At 39.5% G+C, this 23,941-nt stretch overlaps 1 protein-coding gene across 2 annotated transcripts in view; it reads left to right on the plus strand.

Moving 5' to 3' along the window:
* Tshr (thyroid stimulating hormone receptor) overlaps positions 1–23,941 on the plus strand; it is a 114,719-nt gene that overhangs the window by 45,743 nt on the left and 45,035 nt on the right. The window lies entirely within an intron of this gene.

Genomic DNA, 23,941 nt, shown 5'->3' on the forward strand with positions numbered 1-23,941 from the left:
GCCCAGAGATGGCACCACCCACAAGGGGCCCTCCCCCCTTGATCACTAATTGAGAAAATGCCTTACAGCTGGATCTCATGGAGGCACTTCCCCAACTGAAGTTCCTTTCTCTGTGATAACTCCAGCTGTGTCATGTTGACACAAAGATATCCAGTACAGTTGGTAATTGGTGTTACATGAGGCCATTGAGGTAAGACCTCCATAATGTTCATACAAGCAGAGGAAAACCAAACAGAACTGAACTTTCTCCACTATGTGAAGATGGAGTCCAGAGGTTGCAAGCAAAGACATGAACCATCTACAGGAAGCAAACATTCTTGTATCTCGATGTTGACTCTCTACCCTCCCAACCTATGAGAAATAACTATTAGTTGGTTAATTCATTCACGGGTTTGGTATTTGTTTTTGGCAGCTTGCAAGGACAGATTATCTAAGTTCCTCTTGTCTGACAACCTCAGACTTTTCCAGATTTAATGGCTTCTATAATTTTAAGAACTATTCCAACTAGGATAAAAATGTTTGTAAAAATGTTCCCCAACTAGGATATATCTACTGTTTTCTCATGATTAGACTAGAGGGCATAGTAGTTGTTGGGGGAAGGGCACACATAAAAGACCATTCTTATTACATCTTCCCACGATTGCCTGCTTTCAGCTTGCCTTTTCCCTATTGAAGCTGACCTGCATTGCCTGGTTACAGTGGGAGTTGTCAAATTTCTCCAGTCTCTTCTAGAAAGTTGGTCTCTCCCCTCACTCTGTACACTCTGACAGAAAGTTATTGTTTAGTTCTCAGGTTTTGAAGTTTCACGTTTATTATCTATAGAGCAGAAGGGTGGGGTCAGTTTTCTAAATTGCCTCTGATTCTTTTCCATGTAATTAGTGAGAAGTACTTTCTCTGTTAAAAATGAAGGCTGGATTCACAGAGCAGAGAGAACCACATCCGAGAGCTTTGAGCCTGTAGCTTTAAGCAACTTAGCAGCTACCCTGGGAGACCTAAAAAGCTAGGTGAGGTCAGAAATATAATGGGAAAACTCCTCACAACTGGTGCTGACAAAATGAGTCAGCTTTGAGCAAAGCACTAATAACCTGTGTTCAGATTCAACCCTGAAACTGTGTGAAAGAAAAGGTGTGTGTGTCTGTCCATCACATCGGTGAAATTGTTGGCCATGAATTGGTCCCCAATAACTATGTGGATTGCTGCTGAGTTCTACCTGACAAATACAAAACCTCTTAGATTATTTTCTAAAACAGAAATATGAACTTCACCAGAAATTTTACCTTATATATGAACCCTACATTGTTTCTCCAGCATATGACATGAGCATTGAAATTCTATCAACACATAGATATAAAATGAAGCAAGGCAATGACTGTCAAATAGGACCCAAGGTTGTTAATCTTGAATGATTCATGAGATGTAAAAAATTGTCATGTTTCATACCCAACTTTATTGTAATGCCAGTGAAAACATTAAAAAAAACTTCCTAGAAGTCAATATATATGACCAAATATCATAATTTCTATTCATTTATATCATTTAGTAATATTAAAACTTGACAAAGTGATATAAAAGTGATACATCGAAACAACTAACAAAATAAATATCCAGTAAAAATTGTTACAACTAGTAACATAGACCTATTTCTAGTAAAATTGATTGGTAGAAAGAGAAAAAGCACACTACATACTTATGTTAGTAATGAAAAGCTACGAGCACAAACACAGTAACTGGTTAAAACACAATGAAAGTTAAAAACTGGTGCAGCTACAGATAAGTCCAGTCTTCACCAGTGGCTCATCAAGGAAACGTCTCTGTGCAATAGATGGAGACCATTACGGAAAAGCATGTCCAATCAATATGTGGACACGTGAGCCCTAGTCACAGTGAACACATGGACAACTCAACTCTTGTACAGATCACTGTGGAAGAGGGGATGGAAATATTGTGAGAGCCAGAGGATCATGGAGTTTCTTGGGAGACTGTGTCTCTTATCAGTGTCAGAAAGGACACTCAAAAGTCTCACCAACAAGGCTGTCCCCACGTGAGCTGAACAAGGACCACACCAACAGATATGATAATGTGAGCAGGTTAGTAACAGGGGCCCCAGGAAGCCTCAACTCTGTATAGAGAACAACAGGCAGCTAATAAACACTAAGAACAAAAGAAATAGCACCAACTGGTATCCAATACCTAAGTGTCATCCCTGAAGATATCCATACAAGTAACCTTAAACAGACTGAGAAAGATGTATGTAAGAATGTGTGGTATATCAGGGAAATGCAAATCAAAACAACCCTGAGATTCCATCTCATCACCAGTCAGAATGGCCAAGATTAAAGATTCAGGTGACAGCAGATGCTGGCGAGGTTGTGGAGAAATAGGAATACTCCTCCATTGCTGGTGGGATTGCAAGCTTGTTCAACCACTCTGGAAATCAGTCTGGCGGTTCCTCAGAAAATTAGACATAGTACTACNGGAGGATCCNGCTATACCTCTTCTGGGCATATACCCAGAAGATCTTCCAACTGGTAATAAGGACACATGCTCCACTATGTTCATAGCAGCCTTATTTATAATAGCCAGAAGCTGGAAAGAACCCAGATGTCCCTCAATAGAGGAATGGATACAGAAACTGTGGTACATTTATACGATGGAGTACTACTCAGCCATTAAAAACAATGAATTTATGAAATTCTTGGGCAAATGGATGTATTTGGAGGATATCATCCTTAGTGAGGTAACCCAATCACAAAAGAAGTCACTAGATATGTACTCACTGATAAGCGGATATTAGCCCAGAAACTTGGAATATCCAAGACACATTATGGAAAACAGAAGAAAATCAAGAAGGATGACCATTTGTGGATACTTCATTCCTCCTTAGAATAAGGAACATAACTCTCATGAAAGGTTATAGGTACAGAGACAAAATTTAGAGCTAAGATGAAAGGATGGACTATCCAGAGAGTACCCCATTCGGGAGTCCATCCCATCATCAGCCACCAAACCTAGATACTAATGCTCATGCCAGCAAGATACTGCTGAAGGGACCCTGATATTGCGGCCTCTTGTGAGGCTATGCCAGTGCCTGGTAAACACCGAAATGGATGCTCACAGCCAGCTACTGGATGGAACACAGGGTCCCCAATGGAGGAACTAGAGAAAGTTCCCAAGTACCTGAAGGGGGCTGCAACCCTGTAGGTGGAACAACAACAGGAACTAACCAGTACCCCCTGGGTTTGTGTTTCTAGCTGCATATGTAGCAGAAGATGGCCTAATCGGCCATCAGTGGGAATAGAGGCTCCTTGGTCTTCCAAACTCTATATGACCTAGCACAAGGCAAGGCCTGGGCCAAGTAGTGGGAGTGGGTGGGTAGGGGAACAGAGGTGGGGGGAGGGGTATGGGAAACTTTCGGGATAGCATTTGAAATGTAAATAAAGAAAATAATAATAAAAAAAAAATCCCAAGAATTCAAGTCAATGGCTAAAACAAGCTATCAAGTATGGAACTTAAAACTTAAAAATTAATAACTTCCTTAGTGATCAAATTTGTAAAAATCAAATTATTTTTCAGTCTAAAAGCGATGTATTTAATCATGACACTGCTCCATTCTTGAGGATGAAGTGAGATGAGCATTTACATATATGCTTTTGTGGAACTGCGCATTAGGAGTATTAAACATGTTTTGAAATGTAGAGTGCATAAAGAATCCTGGGTCTCGCTAGATATATGTGAGCTGTTAGAAACAAAATTAAAAGGAACGAAATGATAAAGGGGCCTGATTGTGTACTCACCAACATGATGTAGAAGGAAATTTCGAATGACATATTTGCTGATTTTAAGATAACAAGCCAACATAGTCCTGTTGTGTGTAAAATGTTAAGATTTCTTTTCTTTCTTTTTTATTCTTTTAAAGAATGATACCCCTTCTTAAAATTAAATGTTCAGGAGCATAAAAAAAAAAAAAAAGAATGTGTGGTATACATAATATATGTGAATGTGTAGATTTATATAGGAATGTGTATATATATATATATATATATATATATATATATATATGTATGTATACACATATATATAATACACATAAATAAGAGGTCATGAATTTGAGGATTAGCAAAGATGGGTACATAGAAGTGTTTAAAGGGAAAAAGAAAATTATGTAACAATATTATAATAATTGTAATTTCAAAAATAGAAATACTTTTCAAAATTGGTGTATCTTGAAATAGCTATAAAAGAACTTAATGAAAACAATGATTCCTATTTTATTTTTACTCTCCCTTCCCCTCATCTTTAAAAGAGCATTGGCCATGCTTGAAAACATGAATTAATGTAATTTCCCTTGTGTATTTCTTAGTAAAAAATTTTGAAAAGATATACCTGATTATAAACAGATATAGGTATGTTCCTTCAAACAAACAAAATGTTAGTGTGAAATTTATTAAGTAGGTGCCCTTGAGACAAGCAGGGCTACTCTAAAGAAAAGCATGCTCGTTCTCAAGCTGATGGTGATGTGTAACTGTAACTGTACCCACTCTCTATTGAAACTCTGTGTGAGTTATGGCTTTGTAAAGGAGGTTCTCGTGGCAGTGAGCAGAGTAAATAACTCACTTGGATCCTTGGCCAGTGAGCATGGAGGCTTCTATTCCAAACCCAAAGTTCCTCTTCATTCCAGACCATGCACACTTGTGGGGGGGGGGGGAGGGGGCGGGGCATACTCTGCTTCCTTAGAGCCTGGGGAAACATTGTCTAGTGGTCTGGCACTGTTTCTATTTGGCTTGCCTGATTTAATAGTATACAACAATAGTCCTTGATGAAAAGATTTATATGAATTAATCTTATGGAAGTATTTCCACCCTTGAGTTTCTGTGTGGGGGGAAAAAAAGGTGTTCTAATCCTTAACTTAGAATTAAAATGGGTAGGATATGAATCTATAAAATTAACCTCAATTTGACAAAGGAAGTAAATACTTTTATAATACCTTGATTACTCAATTATTTTATTCCCAAAACCAAATTGAGGGTTTTTGTTTGTTTGTTTGTTTGTTTTTTGGTCAAACGTCCTGGGACCTCCTATGACAAGGAACTGTTTTTCATTTGCTTGTAGTCTGGAAGAGCTTTGAAAACACTGTCAGGATGGTCATCGTGGGGCCTCAGAGGGTCTACCTGTAAGGTGATGATGTCATCCTAGTGGCTATCAAATGAGCTGAGCTTAGGGTTGAACTTAGTGGCTAGAAGTCCGGCAACAAAAAGCATCCTTTAAGGGGTCCTCACTGGATGGCATGATGCCAAACAACAAGACTTATGTAAATGTTATCATCTAAAATGGTGGAAGATTGTGTCAAGCAGATACAAAGGCGACTAAATGGTGTGATTTATGTGAAAAGCCAGATTGAGTACCTGAAAGTGTAGCCTTCAGTAGGTTCCTTCTCTGGTTTCTCTTTTCCGTCTCAACTTTGGCATCCTCCTGGTCCTGTCTGGGAAAGCTCTGGCTTTGATTCAACAATCACAGCCTACTAAGGCTGTAAGATCTTTCAATTTGCCCCAGTTTCACAGGGTGGGAGCAAGATGGCCATAAAGCAGAGGTGACCTTGTCTTGGGGTCCCCACACCACGCAGGAGGCATAGAATGACTTGGAGACTGAGTATGTTTCCTGTAATTCTTAGTCACGGTGCTTCAGACGAGCACAGTTGCAGAAGATGATTGCCTAAAAGCTTTCCAGATACTTGGCTCTTCACACAGATAGTTTCAGCCAACTGTAAAGACAGTAAAGAACCAAAGAGAATCCACAAGAACAGAGCTTACCCCTGAGTTTAATTTTGTTTTGGATTGACCCTTCCTGCAAAATAACCCTTCAATCTGATCCTTGTCTTTCCTTCAGTCCCATCTTGCAGGGGTGAGCTGAGTGTTGGGGACAGAGTCCTCAGACTCTGTTTGGAATATTAGAAATGGTCTGGTTTTGAATATTTGGGTCATGTTCACTTTTGATATAAACTTCAAGACTTCTTTGCGTCATGTCTAAGTTTTTGAAGCAGAAAAGTTGAACCTTTCAGGCAACCTAAACCCCTTTGTCGCAGAAACTATAAATAATTGAGTTTTGTGTAGCCATGAAGTTCTGAACCGTGTCAAAAAAAAAAAGTATCTTGGAAAACTAGTTCTGAAAACCTAAGGCTGGCAAAGAAGTTGGTTAGCTGAAGGATAAAATGATAGAGTTATGTTTTCTGGTAAGGGAACTGAAAAGGAGAAATGAGGAATTGTTGTCAATTTAAAATTTTGCATTAAACTTCTAGTACATACTTGCTGAGACCGGCAAGACTTTTCATTCATGTAAATACAGTTACAGAAATCTTAAATGTGTGTTCAAAACCTAGCATGTGAATTTCTAATTATTTTAACTGACAAGATCATTCGTACTCATAATCTACAACATGATGTTTTAAAATACATATACATTTTGGAATGGCCAAATTGAATAAACATATGCCTCATCTCAACATGTTTGCCATCTTTCTGGATAAGTACACTTAAAAAATCTCCTCTCAGTAACTTCTACATGCATAACATATTAACGGTAGTCACCGTGTTGTATACCAGACCGCCAGAACTCTTATTTAACTGAAATTCGGTATCCTTTGTACATCTCCCCCACATCCTCCATGTCCCCATTCCTTACCCTAACTGCTGGTAAACACCACTCCATTTCCTGTTTCTACCAGTTCATTTTTCACTTTAAGACTATCTTTCCCTAGGTTATTTCATGTGACACAATGTCAGGTTCATCTTATATTGTTTTTTTGTTTTTTTGTTTTTTTGTTTTTTTGTAAAAAGCTGGGTACTGTTCCCCTGTGTAGTTAGAGCACATCTGCTTTATCCATTCAGCTTCTGATAGCTATTAGGATGCTACCAAACCTTGCCCATTATGAATTTCACTGCATTGAACATGGGAGTCGAGCCCGCTCTACGAAACGCTAATCTCACTCACTTGGTTCTACTCCAGGGTGGGAAGGAGAGGCCATACGGTAGCTCTAGTTCTACTGTTTTAGGGACGTCTGCACTTTGGTACTGAGCTATTGGCAGTTCCACTTTATACTTACATCTGTCATGTAGAAGGATTCCTTCTCACCCTTCCTTTCTCCACACTTGTCAGCTCTGTCCTTTTTCTAAAAGCCGTCCTGACAAGTGTGGCTTGGCTTTGCGTTTCCTTAACAACTAGCGATGTTGCACATTTCTTCACATTGCTCTTGGCCTTTTAAATATGTCTCATCTTGAGAAATATTTGGTTTTATTTTCTGCCCAGTCTTAGCAAAGTTTACTTGCTGTTGAGTTCTCGAGTTCCATACACATTTTGAATATGAATTTATCAGATATATGCTTAGCAAACATTGCCTTCTGGCTTATAGGCTGATTTGCCATTCTGTTAATTATTTCTTTGGTTATGCAGAACCTTTTCAATTTGATCTAGTTCCATTTTCCTTCCACTTTGTTTTTTTTTCTGGTCTGTCCATACATACAAAACCTCATTGCTAAGACCAGTATCAAAACGCTTTCCAGACTGTTTTCTTCCAGGGGCTGTGTTGAAAGCCTAAGCCATGGGTCTTTATCCACTTTGAATTGGATTTTGCATTTGATAAAGAGAAAGACATTTTATTCTCTTTGAATATGGAGATTCAGTTTTCCCAAAAATATTTGCAAATACTATCTGTGTACTAAAGAAAAGTTTGCCTATATCTTATATTACCATGAAGATGTGGTAACAACATTAGATATATGTCAGAAATCTGTGTGGATATCCTCAAATTTAAATAACTGAGAGGAAGCAAATAGCAAAGAGTTAAGGAGATAAACAGAAGATAGGCGTTAGCAGTTGGTGAGTCATGGAGCATTAGATATGTAAGGTAAGAAAAGAACTGGATTTGGGCTGTCTCTTTTACCTGTCTTTCTCTTTCTGCTTAATACAAGACCTTAGTTTGTAATATCTGTTAAACATTCTTTAATAAATATTTTGTTTTTCTCCTTGTCCAAAATATGTTTCTTTTTAAAAACCATTTTCTATATTTTTATTTCATATGTATGTGCGTGTGCCACCATGTATGTATGTGCCCCACAAGCATGCTTGGTGCACTCAGAGGCCAGAGAAGGGTATTGGATCCTCTGGAACTGAGTTAAAGGGGTTTGTGAATCATGAAGTCGGTGCTGAGAACTGAGTCTGCAGGTTCTCTTAACTACTGAACCATCTCACCAGGCCCCAAACATCTTTCTTTATCTAAATACTTTAACTTCACCTTGATTAAGATTTACTTGGAATAACTTAAATTTTTAGTTAAAATATTTAGTCAGGCTGGAGAGATGGCTCAGTAGGTAGAAGTGCTTGCTGTACAAACATGAAGGACTAAGTATGAATCCTCAAAAAGCCAGACACTTAGAGCAAGTGTCTGCAATTTTAGTATTCCTGTAGGGAAATAGAAGGCAGAAATAGGGAAATCCCCAGAATTTCATGGGCCAGATAAATGGTGTACAGAGTGGAGAAACAACAGAGATTCTGTCTCAGACAAGGTGGAAGACAAAGAACAACGTCTGAGGTTGTCCTCTAACTCGCATACATGTGCTCTGACAAGCATGCACCTATATTTACATACGTGAATGCACACACACACACACACACACACACACACACACACACACGAATTAATCAATCAGTAAAAGGAAACCAGAGACCCTAGCCCTGTGTGCTAGCTCAATGACAAAGTGTTTACTTAGTATGCATAAGGACTTCGCTCAATTCCAGTTCTGGAGGACCATTAATTAATTAATTAATTAATTAATTAAGATAAAATGTGAAATCACCACATGTTGTGAACAACCTTCACCTTTAGTTTGGACAGGTGAGCAAGGGCATGCATGCAGACAATGGGGGTGACATAATGGGGACATTTTAAAAGCACAGAAGTTTAGGACCAAATTGTATGTGAAGGAATAGATCAGGGTGGTATGAGGACCCAGGGGACCAGGGATCTGAAGGGAAGGCCCCAGACAAACGTTCTTGAGGGCGGGGAGGGGGGAAGGCGAGAGTATGTAAACTGCATTCTTAAGAAATTTTACCTATAAAAAGTGTCTACTCAGGGACATGAGAAGAAAATGCTCCTCTTCCCACAAAGTCTAAGGCTGTCTTAGAAGCAGTTCAAACTGGCCATGGTTCTACTGTATACATAGGTAAAATGGGCTTTAGGAGGGTGCCCCAAATACTCACCTACTTTGCACATCAATACACACACACACACACACACACACACACACATATGAAATCCCACACAAATTTTTCAACTCTAACCAGTTCAGATATTAAGTACAGCTGATAATATATTTGGTTTGCATATTAATTTAGAAATGCAAGTAGATTGTACTTATGAAGAGAAATGTCAAGATGCTAGAGACACTGAGAAACACATAAAAGATGGTTTGAGGGAGAGGGCAATTGAAAGAAACATAACATGGCCATCTTTAAACAAACTACTAAATGATGACCACATTTTCAGTACCTTATAGCAGACATGTGTTTTTATATGTTAGACCACAATAAGTTTACCCCTGCTAAAGAATCAATGGTGTGAGACATTATATAAAAAGGATTACTCCAGCTGTGCCAAAACAGAAGCAAGATTGGAGATGTGAGAAAATGTGGATGGTTTAGGCATGCCAAAGCTAAACCAAGCTCATTAACATACTATACTGCTCGTGCTGGAAGAGGAAGTGCCAGCTGCTATTGGTGTACACAGCAACTAGATTTAATCCAACCAAAAGGTGACACAAAGTCTCTTCATGGAAGCGTAGGAAGGAGAAAGGGTAGTGAACAGATGTGCAGTGAAGGCTCTGCGGGTGTGGAAAATAGGATAGATGGGATATTTTCTAGTGAGGTGTATGCGAAAGTGTGGGATGCAGGGGGAACATAGAAAATATGATTGAAGAACAACAGTGTAGAGAACTGAGAATGAAAGCTCCTAAACCCAGCACATATGTCACCACGAAGGTTCCGCTCTAGGAACTAAACATGGTCAGTTGTTCTCTCATTTGAGGAATTCCTCTCTGTTGGCCTGACACCCCACTGGAAGATGACTGCCTTATATCCTTTCTCTTAGCTGAATCAAACGTGGTCCTTGTAAATTGTTATTAAAATTTTAAAAATAAGTCAAGGATTTGGGAATGGAGACAAATTTGCATTGCTTCTTTCATGGACATTTGACTGAAATTTAGGCTTCTTTTGATTTCAAATGTGGACAGCAAATCAGTTATGCAAGGAACATTTAGCAATGTTGTTATCAGTAGGAACTGCAGACATTTCTCTATTCTGTTATTGTTGCGGGTAGTTTGAAATAAAGATGACTACATTACTTCTTAGATACTGTATTTTGCTTCATTGTTTTGTTTTGTTTTGTTTTTTATGTATATGTGTGTGTGGTGTGCAGATTTGTGTCCACATGGGTGCATATGTTAGGGGGCAGTAGGGCAGTGTAGATGTGGGAGTGAGGGGTGGGAGATCTCCCTATGCCCATGGCATCACACCGTGGGCAGGAGGCAGGGCCACTTCTCCTGCACCTATGCTACCAGAGCAGCCCTGTGTAGCCCAGGAGAGATGCAGGCCCCCTTCTCCTGGGTGTAGCAGCCATCAAGAGAAGCAACTACCCACCCACTCTTACCCTTGGGCCCAACTTTCCCATGCTGCCCAGGCCGGGGAGGGGGGCAGCTTTTTAATCTTTGTAGTTTTCAGTATCTTAGTCTAAAAAATATAGATTTCATGGTTCCTACTTCATATTATCATGGAAACAATTAAATAAGAAAATGCATATAACATTATTATCTCAGAATCTAGGTCATTAAAGCTTCTGATGATTATTAACTATTACTTATTATTACATTGGAGATAAAAATAAAAAATATGTATAAATTGGTTTTGAGTTTCAAAATAGGTTGAGGAGGAAAATCGTTAAATTATTCTAAGTTCCTTTATGTATATTTTATGGAAATAAACTATCTCTAGGGGGTGGGTATATATATCTTGGTGGTAGAACACTTGTGTTTACATGCAAAGCCCTGCATTTGGTTTTTAATATTGGTAGAAATGAATATGAGCCATTCTTAAATCGGGAAACTGTTATTAAATTGGGGTACCTGGTCACTTGTGAGTTAAGCAAGACATTTGACATTTTTTTCTAAAGAAAAGAAGATGAAATAATATCTTGGCTTTTCTTACAAAAACACACTCAGGGACTCTATATCCTTGCCAGTTGTCTGCTATGTAGTTTACTGAGACTTCTCAGCACTGTCTGGAATTTCCAAGGCTCGGATGTATAAAAATAATTCGCTAGAACTACCTCCAAATAAGTTTTTATTTTGGCCTGTGGTAGGAATTAAATGGGATCAGCAGAAGTCAGGCAGAAAGCTGATGTTATCATGAGTAGTGGCCCTTGCTGACAGAAACTTAGTACCTACCATGAGGGGAGCAAGTTTACTGCAACTTGGAGGGCAGCAAAGAGGGATGGATACAAACTCCTGATTTAAAACACCACCACCACCCAAAATAAACAAAACAAACAAAAACAAAACAAAACCCACTAAGGTTCTGACATTCCAATGTGAACCCTCTTCCAGAGGACCCAGGTTCAATTCCCAACACTCACATGGCAGCTCAATCTGTCTACAGCCCCAACTCCGGAGCATCTGGTACCTTCACAAACATACATGCAGCAAAATGCCAGCACATATTGAGGACCATTGAGAAGAAAAGGGACAGAGGATGGCCTTGTTGGACATCAGTGGGAGGAGAGGCCCTGGTGCCTGAGAGTGTTCAGTGCCCCATTGTAGTAGAATGCCAGGGCAGGAGGATGGAAGTGGGTGGGGGGAGCACCCTTATAGAGGCAGGGGGAGGAGGATGGGATGGGAGTTTCAGAAGGGGATACCTGGAAAGGAGAAAACATTTGAAATGTAAATAAAGAAAATATCCAAGAAAATTAAAATAATAATAATAATAATAATAATAATAATAATAATAATAATAATAATAAAAAGAAAAGGGAGTGTGGGAAATAGCTTTCAAAGGTACTGTTCCTCTGCCTGCTGTCTGAGGCCCATGCAGAGTACAGCATGCTCAATGTTCCCCTAGTTTCTTGACCAAGAGACCATAGTACAGTGGTCCTCTACTTAACCTTTTTAAAAAGGCAATACAGTACTTTTAACAAAAGGGTCAATATTTTACTTCAAGGATTGAGCTCAAGGTTATCACATTAAAATATATTGTTTAAAAGCCTGAAGTTTTTACTTTAGATCTTGACACAGGAAGTGAATACTCCTTGAATCATGACTAGGAAGTATGTTATTCTTCTTTTCTGTCTTTCCCAGTGAATATGAAAAAAAAAATGTAAGCATCGTCAAAAATCATGTGGCGATAAATGTGAATTAAATTCATATGACCAGTGATTTTTCCCACTGTGTGAAACCAGATTTTCTAAGTTTAATGCTATCCCTCAGAAAAGGGCTTTACAAGATGTAAAAGTGCTTCTGAATGAAACCACCAATGGCCTTCCAGGTGGAGATGAACCTAAACCTTCTAAACGCTCTACCCACTTAGATTATGCCATCAAAACGACAAGTCCTCTGGTTTCACCTTGATTATTTTTCAACTGAGAGGTCTGTAGGAAGACAGGGTTTTCACTGTTGTATCTTTTGTGACGATCAAGATTGCCAGTAGGCAGTGAGTTTCCATAGTAGTACACAGGACAAATAAATAAACACTTTCCTTACAGGGTTTTCCTTTTATAACAGTGAGATATTTCCAGGGAACACACCCATTTGCTACCTTTTTTGGTATAAAATTGTGGCATTGTATAATGCCTTAGACCCATCTGTGGAAGCTGAAGTGTTTGGAGAAGCAGGAAGCGCTGCCGACTTGCATGGATCAGTAAAACAATCAGGAAACATTTCAGGTTTCCTTCTGCAGAATTCAGAGTCCCAGGAGTCCCCATGTAAGTCTCCATTTTGCAGACCTGTCTACAGTTCTCTTCCTGGGGTGATGGTGATGGAAAGCTAACCTGTGCAGGCATTGACCCATCAGCCAGTTTGTGACCCTATGGCTGTGCCTTGGAAGGAACTATACATCTGAGTTTGTTTGTTTGTTTGTTTGTTTATCTGCATTTGTTTATTTGTTTGCTTGTTTGGATGTCTTTCAGAGAAACTTTGATGACAACATACTATTTCACTTAGTGGTGTGCCATCCTCTATTCCCATTCCCTTGTCTGGATATCTCAATTCTCTCTCCCTCCCTCCCTCCCTCCCTCCCTCCCTCCCCACCTACCTCCCCTCCTCTGTTTGGCTTCACTGTCAAGAATGAGCAATGTTTGTTTTGCTCATGTTTGCAGTAGCAGGGGAAGAATTTAAGAATTGTTGCAAAGGATAGGAGGACTGCAAATTTCAGGCAACTAAACAATATTCAGTTGGCTAATTTCAGAGGGATGCTTTCAATTGTTATATTAAACACAGAAAAGATTTACAAGAAACATCAGGGAAACTATACCTATTATATATGGAGACTGAATATATTCTAAATACTTTTAATCTAATGAAAGAAAACTTAATAATTACAGTCTCTTCCTTTCTTCTAGGTAGACATTCTAAAAGCAAGCATATAAACACAATCTCTACTCTGCTATTCACAGAACTACAATGAGAACACAAATTCAATGAATGCCACATTTTCTGAATGGTTCAAAGTCCAAAGAGTCATCTGATGAATGTAAACTATCTATGTAAACAATGTTGGATCAGGACATTTTTGTTATCTATCACAACATAAGTATTTGCCCCAAATGAAGAGATTTTAGAATAAGAACTACTTCATTGCATTTACATATGTACTATGAAAGAGATCTGGACTGGAGACCCTGAGATGGCTTCATTTACACATATGCAGCCTGGGTGACACTCACTGGGTGCCAGTCTCTGGTGGCACTTGGCAGCTCCACTGTGGTTTCTCTGCCCGGCAGTCTCTAGGTAGTTACACTAACAGAGCAGAACCAAACTCCCAGAAGAAATCCCCCACGGACTCTCAGAGAAGCAGCAAGGCTTCTTAGCAAATGTCAAGATCCGAGAACTTCACTTCTAGAACATTCTGTGGCCAGCCAGAAGTAAGACTGATCCTAATTCACGGAGAGATGGACTTGTATCCATCTAACACAAGGAGCCCCTCCCAATAGCACTTACCACACTGTCTTATTTATCTACATAGAGGAGTGAAGAACAAAAACAGAGAGAGAGGTATGATCCATAAGTAAGAGAAAATGCCACTAGACCTCAACAGGCTGATGACTTCATAAGCCATGGCTTTGAGTCCGCTATGTTAAGTCTTGTAAACAATAATAAAATAAAGAATGACAGAGAGAGAGAGAGAGAGAGAGAGAGAGAGAGAGAGAGAGAGAGAGAGCGAGAACAACAAAGGACTCAAGTGAACTAGCTGAAGTTAGTAATATATAAAATAAAAACATGGATAAGATTAAGAGAATTAAAAATTACAGAAAAAAATGAATCAAAAGATAGAAAGTTAGTAACTGATAGCCATCTAAAACTAAATATAAAAAGGGGAAAGTTTGAAAAACCATATAATAGGGGCCAACCCAGCGGCAGCTCAAAGCTCTTGCTGTATTCCTCACTAGGTGAGGTCAGCTCTGGGTTCCACACGAGGAAAGAGAGAAGCAACTGCGGCAGGTTGTCCTGTGACTTCCATATGCCTGTTGTGATATGCACACTCATGTATATAATTAAAAGATGTTTTAATGCGTCAGTGTACATTCTAGCTCAGAGGGGTGGGGAGGAACTCCTGAGTTCCCTGTTTCAACTAAGAATTATGGACCATTGATAGTGTCTGGGGAGGGAGAGTCTGCTTTTGTCTATGGGTTTGACTCTGGTCAGTGAACCTGGCTCCAGTGGAAGGCCCTGCACACATGAGTATGTGGGCGGCACAAGGTGGACTCTCTGGGGTTTTTTAAAGCACATCGAGTTGGGGATTTATGTGGGATGCTAGAGCGATAAGGAAGAATCTAGGAGGAACTAGAGAACGGGAAGGCAGAAATGATCACAACACATTGGAATTTTCAAAGATCGACTTACTTAACTTACACATAACCAGATCTCTCTGTTTGGTTAGTGATTGGTTTGGTTTGGTTTTCAAGATGGGGTTTCTCTGGGTAACTGCTCTGGTTGTACTGGAACTCTGTAGATCAGGCTGGCCTCGAACTCAGAGATCTGCCTGCTTCTGCTTCCCTGGTGCCTGGATTAAGTGCTGTGCTGGCTCCACATAACTAGAGCTTAAGAAGAGTAGAATGAAGCAGAATTTTTAAAAAAGAAAAGCTTAGAGTAATCACAATTCAAACTTTTCAAAATATGGAAATTCTAAATTCACAAATTTAAGATTTTTATAAAATATGGAAAGAATAAATATGAAGAAAACTATAATAGAGTATATTTTACTGATTTGCTATAAATCAGTATAAAGTAATGTCCATAGTAGCCAGGAATCACTATATATTCCCACTCTCTATGAAGAGTAAGAATATATACATTGTCAAAACCCACATGAACTAAAATGTAGAGTTTAAAGCATTAAAAGGAACTAAGACTGCCTTTCTAGACTGTTGCGTGCACAGTGAAGATATCTCTCCATACTGAAGCTGAAAAGAGATTCTTTCAAATGAGCAAGAACTGAGCAAAGTCATTGCCAGCAGGTTTGTGTTTAAAATGAAAAAGAGAAACAGAAGAAGGAAGGGAGTGGAAAGAGAATCAAACCACATTAAAGGAAGTTCTTCTGCCAGAAAGAAAACAGAAACTTGAATTTGCATACATGACCGAAGAGCAATAGGAAATGTAGGTAAGATGAACATGTGGTTCGAGATCAATGCTAAACAACTGAGTGGCAAGCACAGAAATGAAATTAATTTATACACACATGTTAACTCTTGAAATGCAAATCAAGAATGAGAACACTCTTCTTTGCCATTAAAATCTTTTTATAACCCCTTGAAATCTTTTTTAAGTTTATTTTTTTATCTAATGTATGAGTGCTCTGCTACATGTACCTGTATGCCAGAATAGGGCAACAAATCCCTTTATAGATGGTTGTAAGCCACCACCATGTGGGTGATGGGAATTGAAGTCAAAACCTCTGGAAGAGCAGCCAGCGCTCTTAACTGCTTAGCCATTTCAAATAAAATTATTTTTCTTTTCCCAAATAACAATAGTAGCAACAACCAACAACAACAACAACCACACACACACACTCTTACCCTCTTCCTCAACTGCTTGCCTCTGAGTAACACATATAAATGGTAAATACATTCATGGTTTCTCTTGAGTGTCTGGCTCACTGTAGGACCTTTCAAACCATCAGCACAGTGCCTGCCATCTTAGTCTGCTACTGGCTCCTGCTAACCTCAGACTTGTAGGTTATTTAGAAATGATGTGTTCATTCCAGGTATTCTAATAACTTAAGGAAAAACTGGCTTTTCTGTACGTGGTTTTTGTTTTTGCTTTTTGAGACAGAATCTTAACTGTTGCCCAAGCTGGCTTCAAACTGGAGACCCTTCTCAGGCTTGTAAATGTTGGGATTGCAGGTATATACTACCATACGTGACCCCCCCCCCAAAAAAATAAAACACCCCAGTACAGTGTCTGTGAAGTGGTTGTGAGCATTGTCTGTAATCAATGCAGTGAACTGGAATATTTGATGTTTCTCTCTGTCCTCTCTGGAAATAAGTATGCAATAAAATTTTACTTTAAAAAAGATATTTAGTTGGTAAGTATCCTAGAAGACCCCATTCCTAGTTTATGAAGGACCAGACCCAAGGAGCATGAGGCCAAAGAAACAGAGATAGAGATTAAAGAGTGCACTTGTCCGGGAGAATAAGTAATTAAAGTACGGTCCTGTATGGCAGCAAGACCACTTAAATCTCCATAACTTGGATTAGAAATACGGACATGTTTGTGGGTTAGGACAAAAGTGATTTCCTTCTTCTTAGACTATTCCTGGGTTATCATAAGATAATATCTCAGAATTGGGTATATCCCCAGAGACAAAGTGGGATGCTTTGAAATGAGAATTGCCCACATAGGCTCATATATTTGAGTGTTTGGTTTCCAGTTGATGAATTATTTAGGAAGGGTTAGGCAGTACAGCATTATTGGAGGAGGTATGTGGGGGTGAGCATTGAGGTTTCAGAAGCCCAAGCTTGACCCAGTCTCCCTAAGCTCTCAGCAACTGCCCCAGCACCATGCCTGCCTGCTTACTGCCATGCTCCCCATCATAATGAATTCACTCTTGGAAAGTATAAACAAGCCCCAAATTAAATGCTTTCTTTTGTAAATTAACCTTGGTCATGGTGCCTCGTCACAACAACAGAAAAGTAACTAAGACACAGAGACAAGTTGTAAAGCTACATGAGAGAGCCCTGATGGATTCTGTCTGTATGTACTGAGAAGCTATGCTGAAGAATCTAGCTTATATAAGCGAAGGTCAGCCATGTTGGTTATGAGTCAAGGAGCTGGTAGAACCTTGTTTGAGGCTGAACCCGTAAATCGCGCATCATTCAAAATTCCACACCTTAATGTAAATAACTAAGAAAAAACAATTTAATTAAAAAAAAAGTTACACTCAAGAAAAAAAATGAAAATTGATATTTCTAGTGACCTGAAAACCTAAACCACAAATTGTGAAAGAATAGCTCATTCCCTGTTGGCTCCAAACTGGAAACTTTCCACAAGCCAAATCTATTGATATTTTGCTTCTAAGGGTTAAAATCATAAAGATAATTAAGTCTCAAATGAAAACTCTGTCTCAGAGACATACTTGAATTCTGAGTGGTCAAAGGCTCCATTTAAGTTGCAGTGTTATGCTTTACAATATAGCTAGCGCCTGCAGTTTTTATATTATTGGTAAATAATTCAACCACAGCGACAAAAAAACCAAAGTGCAGATTTAAAAATTTGTTCTTATTTGCAAGTAGTCTATATGCAAATCATCCCAGGTGTTTGCATGCATGATCTCTCTTGGTCTGCAGTCTTGATCTGAAATCCCATAACGGGTGCGCAGCTTGCCACATCATACTGAAATTGCACAGTAAAATATCTCCACCATTAAGAATGTCAGCCCGCAAAATAAACACCAGACAAATGATAAATATCACACCGAGATTACCCTAACATTGTCCAATCCACAATTTCATAGTATCCGCATGAGTTATGTGTACCAGTTCCTTCTCTCTTGGCTGCCAATACTTTGTACATTCATATAGACTAATTTAAAATACTGGTTGATAGATTGGCACAACCCTGAATACACAGAAAGGCCTTTGGGGTACAGATCTTATAACAAATAAATCTGATATAGAGTAACAGAATATTATCAGCTTCTTTGCCAAGAGATAATGATATGTCAAGTGAGTGAGAAATTTGTTGTGCCTGGACTACATAGGCTTAGCTATGCCAAAGAATGTCCTTAGACTTGGTCATGTGCATCCACCTGCATTTCACATTCTTTGTCACTGCAGTGGGTGGCTTGGAGCACTGGTCAACTTATGTTCCCTACATACACACACACACACACACACACACACACACACACACAAACTATGTACTTGAAACTGTAGAAATTGTTGTATGAGCCAAGAATATGACACCTCAATGTATATTTATGTGACTTATTTGAGATAGCAATTCTGAGAACTGGCAGACATAATGTTACTTTTGAAAAGCTATCTTTAGGCTAGGAAGTCAGCTCAGTTGGCAATTTGCTATGGAAACATGAGCACCCAAGTTCAATACCCAGAACCCACATTAGAAATACAAAAAAAAGAAGTACTTGTTAGTCAGCTCTGGGGAGGTAGAGGAAAGCGGGTCCCTAAGACTCGCTGGCTATCTAGCCTATCCTACTGGCCAATTCCAGACCAGTGAAAGGCCCTGTGCTTATCTACACACACACACCCCACACATACACATACAGAGAGAGAGAGAGAGAGAGAGAGAGAGAGAGATGTTCATTTGTAAAAGAAATTTGCCTCTACTTATATTAGTGGAGCAACAGTAGTTTCAAGCAGACTTACTCTTGAGGCCCCCNTAACTGCTTAGCATCTCACAAGAAGAGTAGAGATCACATCTGATCCAAAGGCAGATCATTACCCACTACCAGCTACTCTGTGGGCTGCTAACTTGAGGCATCACCTATGTTAGGAGACACCTTCCTTCCCTCACCTTCCAATAGCATCTGACCCTTATCCCCCCAACCCTTCATCTATGGCTTCCTAATTTTTGCAAGTTAGTGAATCTGTATGCTTCCCCCCTCCCTGTTAGACTTCCTCCTGCCAATTTGTTTTATACATGAGAAACTTCTGCACCTTCAGAAAGAACACAAATGTTACGGCTTCTCTGGGTAGGAAACATTAAATATGAGTTCTTTTCTATCAAACACTACAAAACTTGTGTTTAAAATACAAGACACAAGTGTCTTCATTACTATTCCACTGCTGTGATAAGGTACCACGCCCAAGAAATCTATAAAAGAAAACTTAATTTGGGGCTTAAAGTTTCAGAGGGTTAGAGCATGGCCAGGAGACATGTAGTAGGCGTGCAGGCATGGAGGTGGAGCAGTGGCTGAGAACTTACATCTTGAGACCCAACCACCATGCAGAGAAAGAGCTAAGTAGGAATGGCCCAATTCTTTTGAAGCCTCAAAGCCTCCCCCCTGTGACATTCCTCCTCCAGTGCGGCCACACTTCCTGGTCCATCAGAAACAATGACACCAACCTGGGAGCCAATCATTCAAACCTGTGGCACGTGGGGCCCTTATCATTCAAACCCTCATAACAAGGAATTCAAATCTTTTTGTTTTTCTCTCCCCCCAATTTATAAGACATTTATGCAGACGTTTCATGCTCCCCCCACCTCCTCACCCCTGCAAAGACCTTTATTTACACAGGCTCTGCTCTGTTCTAGGATTAAAGCGATTAGCCCCTTTCCCCTTCATTTTCGTTGCACTCATTCTTTTAAAACTGACCAATCTCAAAAGAATGTGAGATCAGATTCCAGCCACATGGGGAAAGGACACGGTCACCACCATCATGAGAAATAAAATCCAAAGCAACCCTGTGTGCTTGTTCTTTTGTGAGCAGTATACACTCTTGATCCAAAGTAGTTTTGCCTCGTGGAGACACTTCAATTGGGAAGGTAATCTCCTGTGTGTGTGTGTGTGTGTGTGTGTGTGTGTGTGTGTGTGTGTGTGTGTCCATCCCCAAACTTACTTCTAAACACCTATCTTCCATAAGAAATAAGATATTAAAATACTGCTTTTACTATATGCTAAGGACATTTCAGTGAAGCCAGCCTAGGTTCGAGATTACTATGAACAATCTAACTGCACAGCCCTTTCCCATTTGGAACATAAAGACAAGTCAGCTGCCTCCACTACCAAAGCCAGGTTTCCTTCCCCTAAAGCTGGCACGAAAACAAAAGGACCATTTTAAACTGTAGCCTATTCTGCAAAATGTACAGATCAATCCATGTCGTTTTCCATTTATTTCTGTTTCTGCATTTTATGTACAAGATGCAGATATTTGAGAAGTATAAACCTTGCCCCCCCTTCCACCCCACCACCACCTATCAGTTTAAACTCAGAAACACAAAGGTAAAAAGGATTTTGTGGCCATTAGGAATTTTTAACTCAGGACTCATGGGTTTAGATGGCCCTGAATTAGTGTTCCCAAGAAGGCAGGGAAGATAAACTGAATGTAAGGCAAGAGATTTAAAAGCTCTTGATATGTATTTTGAGCCTCGAGGTACAACATATTTGTAGTTCTGGTCACTTCAAATATTTGGGACCAAAGGGCTGTGACCAAAGTTCAAACTCCAAGTGTTACTGAGTCAGTGCATCGAGTACCTTGCCTCTGGGAGTTCCAATAAGCTAGGCTCGGCCAGTTCTCCCCAGCACAGCAAGCATCAGAAAACAGTAATGGAGAAAAAAGATTTAGTCAGAGTGGCTACATTGGAAAAGGGAACCTATAAAGGGGTTCAACAAACCCCAACCCCATCTTTGAGACACTAACATGAGCCTCATGAAGACACTGGTTCTGCAGGATGGGATGAAGAACTCCTTATCCTTAGAGGGGCTCAGTCAGGTTCCCAGAAGGTGGGTAGTCCTGCTGTGGAGTGAGCGTCACTGTGGTAGATAACTACCTTACTTTATGAAGGTAATTTGTTTTGTGAAGACAGCAATGACTCTGGTTATTTTCAACCCTTCTCCTGGAACGAGACGTTACGTGAGGGCAGAACAAACTGCCCTCAAGCTGGAACCAGGAGACAAGAGGCAGCAATCCGTTATTGTAGCCACTGTCCTGGATAAGGCTCACAAGGAACTAGGTGACAAGTCAGTGTCCCCTGTGACTCAGTCTTAGGGCACTTCTTTTATAGTCATAAGTGAGAGATTATATCTGGTGTATTCAGTAAGTTTATGGACCTGGCTTTTCTGATATGTGTTGCCAGGGGTGATTTATTTTTTTTCTTGTGTAAGTAAGTTACCAGCCCATGCCTCATGATTCATTCTGGGGGCGACTGGTTTTGTTGTTGTTGTTGTTTGTTTTCTGTGGGTTTGTTTGGTTGGTTGGTTGGTTGGTTTGTTTTGGTTTTGGTTTTTGCACAGTCACCTTACCTCTGCATTTGCAAAGCAGAGCCAGAGCAAGGCAGAGTCCAAAATCACTGTCTCAAAGTATGGGACAACTAGGACAGGATGGTCACTTAGAACAGGGCACAGCTTTGTCTCTGGGCTTGTCTCATTAAGAGAAAAATCATACTATGAGATCTGGATGTAGACATTGTATCTTCGTTGTTTCAGGAGATACATATGCCTGCCTATGCATTAGGAAGCGCTCCTCGCAACGTGTTTATTGGAATTCATCAGATCAAGCGCATTTTGCAAATGAGACAAGAAAGCAGAGGGTATGCAAACATGGGGTGGATTTTAGAATCACCAAGACCATTTACACTAAGAGTAAAAGCAAATGAATCCAACCCTGAGCTGCAGAAGGACTTTTGGATTTCGTCTACACATGACCATGAATGTCCACAGCAAAAACAAAAAAACAAAAAAACACCAAACTTGTAAGTTAGATTGTGATTGACTTCCAATGTCTGTGATCATTTCTCATTCTGATGCTTCACTTGTTAGCAAAATCAGTCTGTGTTATGATCATCACTACATTAAATTTACCCAACAAGTAGGTTATTTATTTTCATCATATGCTAAGATAGCTGGCACCCCCTCTCTTCATTCTCCTAGAAAATTTATTGGACATATTTTATGGTTACTAAGACAGCTGCTCTTAAGTCTATAATTTGTATTAGTCTGTGTATACATGATGGGTGTGAGTAAAGAAACAGACAGACAAAAACAGATTAGAGGCAAGCAGGCAGACACACAAAGAAAGAATAACTTGTTCAGATTCAAGATGCATATAAGCTTTTGTGTTTGAGAAAAGAAAGACTTTAAGAAACAGGAATTATGGGTCTGGAGAGATGGATCAGTAGTTAAGAGCACTGACTGCTCTTGCAAAGGACCCGGGTCCAGTGCCCAACACCCACATGGCAGCTCACAACCATTCTAGTTCCAGGGGATCCAATACATTGTTCAGGCTTCTACAGGCTCCTGCATACACATGGTGTACATAAACTCATAGTCACATACATATAATATTCTCTCTCCCTCTCTCCCTCCAGGAAAGTGTATAAACACTACTTGAGTTTTAATTGAAAAATATATTAAATTTTATGTATTTGCTATTTCTGTTCCTTATCTGCTAGAAACCATTTCAATTTTATTCTAACTTCATATTTCATTTGACACATATTATTTACTTTTTTCAAAAACTCTTATTTTGCACTATTATTATTAGTATTATTATTATTATTATTGAGACAGGTTTCTATGTACCCCAGGCTGGGCTGAAACTCACAACTGTCCTGCCCCCAACTTCCTGAGCACCAGAACCATAAGTGTACCCCACCAAACCTGACCTGTTTGTCTCCTTTGAATAAGGCCAAGTGCCCTAATTTATAGTCAGTGAAAGATGCAGTTTTGGTCCCTATTACGTGCAAGCAATGTGCAATCTTATAAAAAAGTATACACTCAAAATGTTAGCCCCAGGACAGCTCTGTAAGACCACCTTTGGATTTGTGAAACTCAATCTCTTTTCATAATACCCAACAGGTGCACGTATTATCCCTTGTTTTCTTTCGGCATGGCCTCATTTTTACACAGAGATTTTTAATAGAACGAGTTGTTCTCCTATCGTTTTAACTCCAGAATCCTGGATCTGCAGCAATAAGCTTTTAATCAGCCCAGTTAAGGGGATGTAGCTCCAAGTGAAATGAATTTATGAGATCTGAATTTCTTTTCTTTTTTCTTTTTTTCTTTAATAATGAAGATCACATTGTTGTAAGGAACACACAAATAAACATACCACACAGCTAAATTAAGGTAGCCACTCAAACAATAACTCTCCTAGTCTTAAGGCAGCATTAGACTTCGTTGTCAAATACTCAGAGGTTGAGAAGGGGTTAAAAATCTACCTCTTCCACTGACCTACCCTCTATATTTAACAAAAATTTTTAATCCTTTTACAAGCTTGCCCTTTGGGTGTTTTGATTAAGTAAGTTACCAACATTTTTTTTTCAAGTACTGCCAAAAGAAACCGTTCAACGAAAGCCTAGATAAAAAGGAGGAGGAGGAGAAAGAGGAGGAGGAGGAGGAGGAGGAGGAGGAGGAGAAGGAGAAGGAGAAGGAGAGAAGGAGAAGGAGAAGGAGAAGAAGAAGAAGAAGAAGAAGAAGAAGAAGAAGAAGAAGAAGAAGAAGAAGAAGAAGA

Source organism: Mus pahari, chromosome 7 (genome assembly GCF_900095145.1).
Source record: "Mus pahari chromosome 7, PAHARI_EIJ_v1.1, whole genome shotgun sequence".
Lineage (NCBI taxonomy): Eukaryota > Metazoa > Chordata > Mammalia > Rodentia > Muridae > Mus > Mus pahari.